The sequence below is a fragment of the Cicer arietinum genome, chromosome 7 (assembly GCF_000331145.2).
Source record: "Cicer arietinum cultivar CDC Frontier isolate Library 1 chromosome 7, Cicar.CDCFrontier_v2.0, whole genome shotgun sequence".
NCBI lineage: Eukaryota > Viridiplantae > Streptophyta > Magnoliopsida > Fabales > Fabaceae > Cicer > Cicer arietinum.
This window is the reverse complement of record NC_021166.2, coordinates 24,353,639-24,363,637: the sequence shown is the minus strand read 5'-3', so window position 1 is coordinate 24,363,637 and position 9,999 is coordinate 24,353,639. Positions and strand designations below refer to the sequence as shown.

The following is a 9,999-nucleotide window of genomic DNA, read 5'->3' as shown; positions in this document are numbered from 1 at the left end:
GTGGTTTTTTTCCATTGAATTTAATGACTAATAATATAAATTATTACCATTGGTAAATGACTAATAATATTATAAAATAATTTATAAATTTATTATAAAATAACTTATAAAATAATTTGATAATAATATAAATTATAAATTATTATCAAATTGTAAAATAATTTATAAATTATAAATTTATTATAATTAATTGTAAAATAATTTTATAAATTATAAATTTATTATTGAGATGAGGATTGAATGAGATTAGGCATTGAGAGCATGATTGAGAGGGGAGAAAGGAGGAGAAGTCCACGTCAGCTTTTTGACTGATGTGAGAAATATTTGTATAGGTGGATGAAATAGAATGAGGTGGCATTCGAGAGTGAGGTGGCGGGGTCTGTTTTAAATATATATAAATCAAATTGTAAAATAATTTATAAATTATAAATTTATTATAAATAATTGTAAAATAATTTTATAATTTATAAATTTATTATAAATTATTACCATTGGTAAATGACTAATAATATTATAAAATAATTTATAAATTTATTATAAAATAACTTATAAAATAATTTGATAATAATATAAATTATAAATTATTATCAAATTGTAAAATAATTTATAAATTATAAATTTATTATAATTAATTGTAAAATAATTTTATAATTTATAAATTTATTATAAAATAATTTTATAATTTATAAATTTATTATAAAATAATATTATTATTGAGAGGAGGATTGAAGGAGATTAGACATTGAGAGCATGATTGAGAGGGGAGAAAGGAGGAGAGGTCCACGTCAGCTTTTGGCTGATGTGGGAAATATTTTTATAGGTGGATGAAATAGAATGAGGTGGCATTCGGGGGTGAGGTGGCGAGGTCTGTTTTAAATATATATAATAGATTATTATAAAATAATATTATTATTGAGAGGAAGATTGAAGGAAATTAGGCATTGAAAATATGGCTGAGAGGGGAGAAAGTAGGAGAGGTCCACGTCAGCTTTTTGGCTGATGTGGAAAATATTTGTATAGGTGGATGAAATAAAATGAGGTGGACATTCGGAGTAAGGTGGCATTCTAGGGTCTGTTTTAAATATATATAATAGATATTTGATAATAGCTATTCAAAATTTAAAGAAATCACAAACTAAACCGTATAAACTTTAATTGCATAGCATAACAAAATAATCATGAGAGTTCATTCTAAAAGTAGATAAATGTTATTTGTTGTTATACACATTGGGGTACATGACTAATTTGTTTTGTTAATATGCTCCTAAGTTAAAATCACTTTCATGTGTGATGCTTTTGCATGCCATGTTGCTAAAGAAAAATAACAATATCCTCACTAACAGCTACAACACTAAAATAAGTTTTGTTTTTAATACATTTTTATCCCCGCGTTTAGTATATATTTATGCATTTTCTAGTTTAGTAGCTATAAAACACACATACAATACTTAACACTATATAAGGTAGTTAAAAATCTATATCTGAGAGATATAGTTCTTTTCACTGCGTAATCGTTTGAAGAAAAAAAAAAAGTATTAATTAATACTTCAATTAATTTTTAATCTTGACACTAGAATTGTAATCTTATTTTTTTTCTTATTTCATTTATTTATATATTCAAATTAAAATAAAATAATTATGAAAACTAAAATATGTTATCAAAAAGTTTAATTTTTCTAGTTTTTAAAATATATATTTGAAAATAAATTTACTCTTCATTTTCTCTTTTCTAAAACAATGTTTGAAAATAGAACTAGTTTTGTTCCTTATAAAGAGTTTTAAAAATTAAATTATAAATGAGTATTGAAAAATTAAAAACATAAATTCATTCAAATAGGCCCTAAAGTCTAGGGGCTTTTCCCATTACCATTAAAAAAAACAAAGTTATTAAAAAGTTGAGTAATCACACATCATGTTAAGACCATTCACACACATCATGTTGAGCAATCCCATTTGAAATAATAATAATAATAAATACACAGATGAAATAAAATACAATATATGAATACAATATATAATATAGTGATTAACAATTTGGTAAGATTGAACAACAAAAAAGTTAAGAATGAAAAATAGAAATTATTGTTGAAATATATATTGTTGGACGTGAATTCAGCCAACAGTGGTTTGAGTTGCATATCTCATTAGCAGTCGTATCATCTTTCTGTTGCCACAGCTTCCAGATGCATGCTATAACTATTCCATTTCTTACCAATGTATTGAAGTCTACGGTGCAGATGAAAGATTAGGCCACTTACGGCACCAATTAAACCCTCAAAGATCCGAACAAATATGTCATTGAAATGTGTAGGGCAAAGCAATCCACTAGAAAGAACACTAGAACACCAAATCTCCCACTTGGGGTCAAAATCAATATTGCTATAGTTGATGCGAAAAAAGAAAACATATTCATCAACGAAAACACTAAGAAATCATCTCTTGACAAAACCGACTTCCCAACAATTCCTGGGTTAGAAATCGTAGAATTGGAGGAAGTGATTTTCACATTAATGTCGCTAGCATCAGCCTGATTCATAAGTGGCAGTCGCAACTTGTGTCGCAACTATCAGCCAAGTTTCGCGTTGATATTAGTTCATGTGCTCTAGCATCAATGACTTGTGAGCCACTTTTTGCTCCAGCACTTAACAATATACTCTTAATCTCTTCATTGGTTGCCATGTCTAATGTTGTTTCGTTCTTCAAGTTCTTTGCCTTCAGTTTTATCCCAGTCTTTACAGACAATCGAACTTTCTGTGCTACCAAGTAAAATAATAAGAAATATGACAATCATTTACAAATAGTTTTTAATTTGAGTGGAGAACAAAACAAATATACTAAGGAAATATGTGATTTCATCAAGGTTACCTCTGGATCACTATTTATTAGAGCTGAAATGTGCAAAATAGTGTTTCCATCCACATCCTTTTGGTTTAGTATTTTATTTTCCAACTTTGTAGCACCTCTCTCCATATTTCTGAGCCAGCCAACAAGTAATCGAAGGGCCTCAAACTGTTCATTCTTAATAGCAATATGTAGTGCAGTCTCCTCCCTTAGAGTCAAGCATTCAATTGATTCTGGACAAGCAAAGAGAAAGTTATCTAATAATTCAATATCACCAATTTGATTTGCAAAGTGAGGAGGAGTTAAGCCTTCTCTTCCTTTAACTCTGACAAGTTCCTTGTTCATGTTAACCAAACAAAACACCATCCTATTTTGGTTGTTTAGCATAGCAAGGTGGATAGGGCTAAATCCTTGTGGATTTAGCTTACAACCAAATGAAGGTTTCAACATCATAATTTCAGTGGCGAATATGACCCTTGGATGCAGCAATATGTAAAGGAGTTTCGAAAAATTGTATCTTACCGATACGCTCCAAAATAAATGGATCATCCTGAATTACTTTGTAGAGTTGATCTATGCTACCTACTTCAGCTGCTTCATTCAGTTGTTGGTCAACTTTATTTGATTTCATGTTTGTGAAGTTGTAATTATTTTTTATAACGTGTGCAAAATAAGTTCTTTGCGAATGTTGCTAATAAATAAATATATAGTATGCTATTGATATGGTTTCAATGCTCTTTACTCCTCTATGTTCTTTAATCCTTTCACATGTCATGTTTCTAATTTCACACCTTTTGTTCTTTGGACAAATTATTCTATCAAAAAACTTTTGTGAAATAAATAGTTGTTTATTAGGAAATTTTAGCATATGTTAAAGGAGTTGCAAAGTCCTTTATTAAGAAGCATTTCCTTCAAGTTAAAACACATATAGCTTAAAGAAAAATTCATTGTACATTATAAGCTATATGGTTAATTACAATGAGGCATCTTCCCATATGGACTAGTAAATAACTCACCTGAAGTTATCTACAAAACACGAGTAAGTTTTTGTTTTGGTTTCTTTTAACTGGTATTTAGGAATGTGCAAAATATATGGTGAATTGGACCATATTGATAAATTAAATTGTATTGCACTAAAAAAATCAAACAAATTAAATGGTTTATGAATTACACCACATATTTAAAACAAACCTGTTAATCAAATTAATTCAAAAACCAGTTTAACAATTTTAAAATTTTTTAAACTCATTTAATTTTTTTTTCTTACAAAATTTTCAAAAATTATTTTTTGTCGAAATAAATTATAGAAACGTTATTCTTTCAAAAAAAATTAAATCATATTTTTTTGAAAAATTTTTGAGAAAAAGATCAAAAACATTTTTTCAGAAATTTTTTTGAAAAGTAATTGAAAATTATTTTAATCGAAAAATTTTTTATATCTATTTTTCTGAAGAAAAAAAAATTTCAAAAGAATTTTGAAATTATTTTTCCGAAATTTATTTTCAAAATGTGTATTTATTTTGAGGATTATATATATGAGATGAGTATTTTTCCTAAGCTATTAAATGTGTCTTTCTCTTAGCATTTTTTTACTTTAAAAAAAAAATCAAATATCATAATCAAAACAAAATAAAGATGAAAAATACTAAAAATATTTGTTTGAAAATGAATAACTTTTAACCATTTCGATACTTGAAATTTCCTATGTCTTAACATCAATAACTCTTCTTGCCTATAATTTTTGGTAACCTACTTTTCATATTTATTGACCATGACAAATAGTTATTTAAAAATTTTATTTTATATTCTAATTATTTAGATGTTAAAGTATTTGAAATTGCTTCATATCCAAAAGACTAGATATAAAATTGGTTTGCAAGTATAGTATTTACTTGAAGTTTAAATACAAATTTTACACGAACTATTGTTTTGTATCAAATTTTCGTTTGGCTTGATAGTTGTGTAAATGACATTTTTGTTATCTAAATATTATTATTATTATTATTATTATTATTATTATTATTATTATTTAATACTTTTGAGTCTCAAGAAATTTTTATTTTGCTTCTTAGTGTTTTTTTCACATATATTTATCAGCTATATTTGCATACGCGAAGAATTGTTGCAATATTTTGAATACTATTATAAACATTAGTTTTAACAAACTACTATTCATGAATGAATGGTACAATACATATTAGGACACACATGATCATTTAATACATGTTTAGATTGACAAAATTATGAAGCTACATAGATTTTAACAAAAACTACTCTTTAAAAATTAAAAAAAAAATTACAGTGAATTTTTCAAAGTTACCACCATTTCAAACATACATTTATATACAATATCAATTCTTCAAAAGTTTACATTTCAATTTTACAACTTCGAGTTTATCAACAAAGTTTTCTTTAGTAAAATTTCCCTATCTTTACACACATATATATGATAATTTTTTGTGTCATGATAACAAGGTGTTCTATTAAGAAGCAATTCTTGTATAGACACAAGAATTTGTACACACTATTTGATCACACACACAAAAAATTATATTTTTTTTAATTATTTTAAAACTATATATTATTTAATTATTACTATTCCACTTTTTTCTTTTGTGTGTGTCAAAATTTTTATGTCCACACAACAATTATTCTCTACTAAGTTATTATGAAATCTTAGAGTATATAAAGAAAATCTTAAGAGACATGTGAAGTTGTTCAATTTTTACTGTCAAGTTGAGCAATTCACTTTTGGATTGGTGTCTACATAGTTATATTGTATTGTAAATTACTTTGATTGTGAATTGTACTCTTTATTTTAAGAAGTTTTTGGTGTACACTCAGATACAACTACTAATCAAGATTATATACCTTTTGAAAATAAATTTACTTTTCATTTTCTCTTTTCTAAAACAATGTTTGAAAATAAAATTACCAAACAAGATTGTTTATTTTTTTTCCTTATAAAGACTTTTTAAAATTAAATTATAAAAGATTATTGAAAAATTAAAAACATAAATTCATTCAAATAGGCCCTAAAGTCTAGGGGCTTTCCCATTACCCTTGAAAAAAAGAAGTTATTCAAAAGACCATTCACACATCATGTTGAGTAATCTCATTTTAAATAATAATAATAATAATAATAATAATAATAAATACACATAGATGGAATAAAATACAATATATGATATAGTGATTAACAATTTGATAAGATTGAACAACAAAAAGGTTAAGAATGAAAAATAGAAATTATTGTTGAAATATATATTGTTGTTCGTGAATTCAGCCAACAGTGGTTTGAGTTGCATATCTCATTAGCAGTCGTATCATCCTTCTGTTGCCACCTTGATTGCAACAATGCTTTAACTAGTGGCATCTTGATTGGTGTTTTTACTATCTTTATTCCATTTCTTAGCCATCCATTGACGTCTCCAGAGTGTAAACATTACGACACTCACGAAGATTAGGCCACCAATCACAATTGACCACGAAACGATCTCAACAACTATGTCATTGAAATGTGTAGGGGATATTCTCCCTATAGAAATTACATAACTAAGGACAAACCAAGCCACTGGACAGAACAGTAGAGCACCAACTCTCCCACCAGGGGTCAAAATCAATATTGCTATAATTGATACGTAAAAAGAAAGCATATTCGTCAATGAAAACACTAAGAAATCATCTCTTGACAAAACCGACTTCCCAATAATTCCTGGGTTAGAAATAGTAGAATTGGAGGAAGTGATGTTCACATTATTGTCACCAGCATCAGCCTGATAAATTCCACCAGGGGGACTCAGTGCTGATTCATAAGTGGCAGTCGCAACAAGTGTCGCAACTATCAGCCAAGTTTCGCGTTGCCTCTCTGATATATCTTTTTCTAAGGCGAAGTATATAAATTAACATTTTATCCAATATTCTCGTCATTGATATTATATTTTCCAGTATGGGAGTGAGTTGTGAGCCCCTTTTTGCTCCAGCACTTAACAATATACTCTTAATCTCTTCATTGGCTGCCATGTCTAATGTTGTTTTGTTCTCAAAGTTCTTTGCCTTCAAATTTATTCCAGTCTTTACCAACAATCGAACTGTCTCTGTTACCTAGTAAAATAAAAAGAAATATGACAATCATTTACAAATAGTTTTTAATTTGAGGGGAGAATAAAAGAAATATACTATGGAAATATGTGATTTCAATAATTTCATAAAGGTTACCTCTGGATCACTATTTATTAGACATGAAATGTGCAAAATAGTGTTTCCATTCACATCCTTTTGGTTTAGTATTTTCTTTTCCAACTCTGCGGCACCTCTCTCCTTATTTGTTCTGAGCAAGGCAACAAGTAATTTAAGGGCCTCAAACTGTTTATTCTTAATAGCAATATGTAGTGCAGTCTCATTCCTCGCAGTCAAGCATTCAATTGATTCTGGCCAAGCAAAGAGAAATTTATTTAAATATTTAATATTACCAATTTGACTTGCAAAATGAAGAGGAGTTAAGCCGCGTTTTCCTTTAACTCTAACAAGCTCCTTGTTCATGTCAACAAAACTATACACCATCCTCTTTTGGTTGTCTAGCACAGCAAGGTGGATAGGGCTACATCCTTCTTGATTTAGCTTCCAAGCAAATGAAGGTTTCAACATCATAATTTCATTGGCGAACTCAATATGACCCTTAGATGCAGCGATATGTAAAGGAGTTTCGACAAATTGTTTCGAATCGATACGCTCCAAAATGGATGGATCATCTTGAATTACTTTGTAGAGGAGATCTATGTCATCTTGTTCAGCTGCTTCTTTCAGTTGTTGGTCACCATTATTTAATTTCATGTTTGTGAAGCTGTAATTATATTTTAAAATGTGTGCAAGATAGGTTATGTGCGACTGTTGTTAATAAATAAACATATACTCCTCGTATCAATATATAGTAATCTATTGATATGCATGGTTTCAATCTTCTTTACTCCTTTCACACGTCATGTTTCTGATTTCACACATTTTGTTCTTTATACAAATTATTCTATAAACAAACTTTTGTGAAATAAATAGTTGTTTATTAGGACATTTTAGCATATGTTAAAGGAGCTACAAAGTCCTTTATTAGGAAGCATTTCCTTCAAGCTAAAACACATGGCTGAAAGAAAAACTCATTGTAAATCATAAGCTACTTTTTTTTTTTTAAACAAATTAAAAGAATCAACTTAACTTCTAATACAAAATGAAAAATTACAATGAGGCATGTTCTTACATAGACTAGTAAATAACAAAATCTGAAGAAACTGAAATTGTGTCTACAATGAAAAATAAACCCATATTAGATTTATTATGAAGTATATGAGAAAAATCATGTCTTGTTTTGATGAAATTTTATTTTGCTCTTTGTTTTGGTTTTTATTTGCAGTGCAACATTTTTGTTGTTCCTATTTAGATTTTAGGGACTTTTTATGAGGTGTTGCAAAAATAGTGTTGGATGATGGAGGATAGAATAAACTGATAGCTGAACAAAGGCAAAGTATAAGAGGTCTTTATTCAATAGTTAAATTTACTTCAATCATGTAACTAATGGATGATGGATGGTTATATTATTGTACCTACAAGTTTTGTTATTGAATTTGTTATAGCTCACTTTAAACCATATCATTTAGCACAAGTTTTGAAGTTGAATTGACTAGAAAATCGATTGAGTAAAATTGTAGATATATGTTAAAATTGAGTATGCATGTGTTCGCACAGGGTTCGTACGACATAAAAAGCATTTGTGCACGCTTTATTTAGTTGCTTTCAATCTCCTCACATGACCAAGGGTGTGGTAAAATCTTCCACATCAAGTATCTCTTCATGTTGGAAGTGGTTGCAACATAAACTTTATTGGGATTTAGGTGGGTGGAGATATGCTTTAAGGTTTTTGGTATCTGGAGTAACTATCACCCTTAGAATCCCAAACAAGTGGTGTTTTAACAAATATTCATGTTTGATTTATTGGGATTTGCGATGTATGTGTTAGTTGTATCTAAGGCCATACAAAAAATCCATTTATGTGGCGTAAATTCAAAATTGATTAAAATCACATGGTTATAATCTGGTTTATTTATGAATTGGTTGGATACTCACTTATGTTTTATATTTGTATTTGGTTTTTATCCACTCAACTCCCAAAAATCCTTAATCTCAAAAACTCTAAACCAATTCTAATTTTGCCATCACTCTACCAATCTTCCACCTTTCCATAGCGTTTTCCGACAATTTATTATTAACTTCATTGAGATATTACTAACTTCATTTAATCAATTACTTATTACTAAAGTTGTCAAAAAGCCCTAAACTCGAAAGTCTCCTTTAAATATTATTTTTACTAAGCGTCTAATATTAAGCCAATTTTTTTAAAGTCCCGACTCATTAATTCATTATTTTTTGTAGGCTAAAGGTATGGGGCTCATAGGTCCCCCAATATTTTGATAATTTTGAGATTTTTTTTTGAAATATTTTTTAAATTTATTTTTTCCAAAAAGGTATCATATTTCTCAGAAAAATTTTAAATTGAATTTTTTCTCAAAATATTTGTTGAGAAAAGTTTTAAAAAAATTATGAAAAAATCAAAAAAATTTTCTCGAAAAAAAATAAAAACCAATTTTAAAATTGAATTTTTTTGAAACCGATTATTTAACCGTAACCAATTTTACAATTGATTTTATAAACTATTTTATCTAAATCTATATATTAATTTTAAAATGGATACAGTTTGGTTTTTTTTAAAAAACCAACTATGTACGACCCTAATTATATCCATGTTTTGGTTTTAGGTTTTCATCTCTTTATTATAGGAATCCTTATTTCAACATTTGAGAATAGTTAAAGATCTTTGGTAATTGATTTTTTTTTTCGAATGGGACAATTTAAGGAATTAAATATAGTTGGAAGATGGTACTCTTATGATGAATATCACAATTATTTTAGGAATATTGCTTCAGTGTCAGTTTCCGCACGTAAAAGAGCAGGTAAATTTAGAGCCAATGAAGAGGGACAAACTTCTCACCGAAGACCCACCATGGACTGAGAAGAAAACATTAAGTCGGGCAATAAACTAATAACATCTGAAGTAGGTTTAGAACTAACCCCTAATTTGCTGGATCTTGGTGATGCTTATAAGCTGAATTA

At 28.1% G+C, this 9,999-nt stretch overlaps 1 pseudogene; it reads right to left on the bottom strand.

The window, feature by feature from the left end:
- Positions 1 to 1,975: 1,975 nt before the first annotated feature.
- LOC101493511 (uncharacterized) lies at positions 1,976 to 7,730 on the bottom strand (annotated as a pseudogene).
- Between the last annotated feature and the right edge of the window lie 2,269 nt (positions 7,731 to 9,999).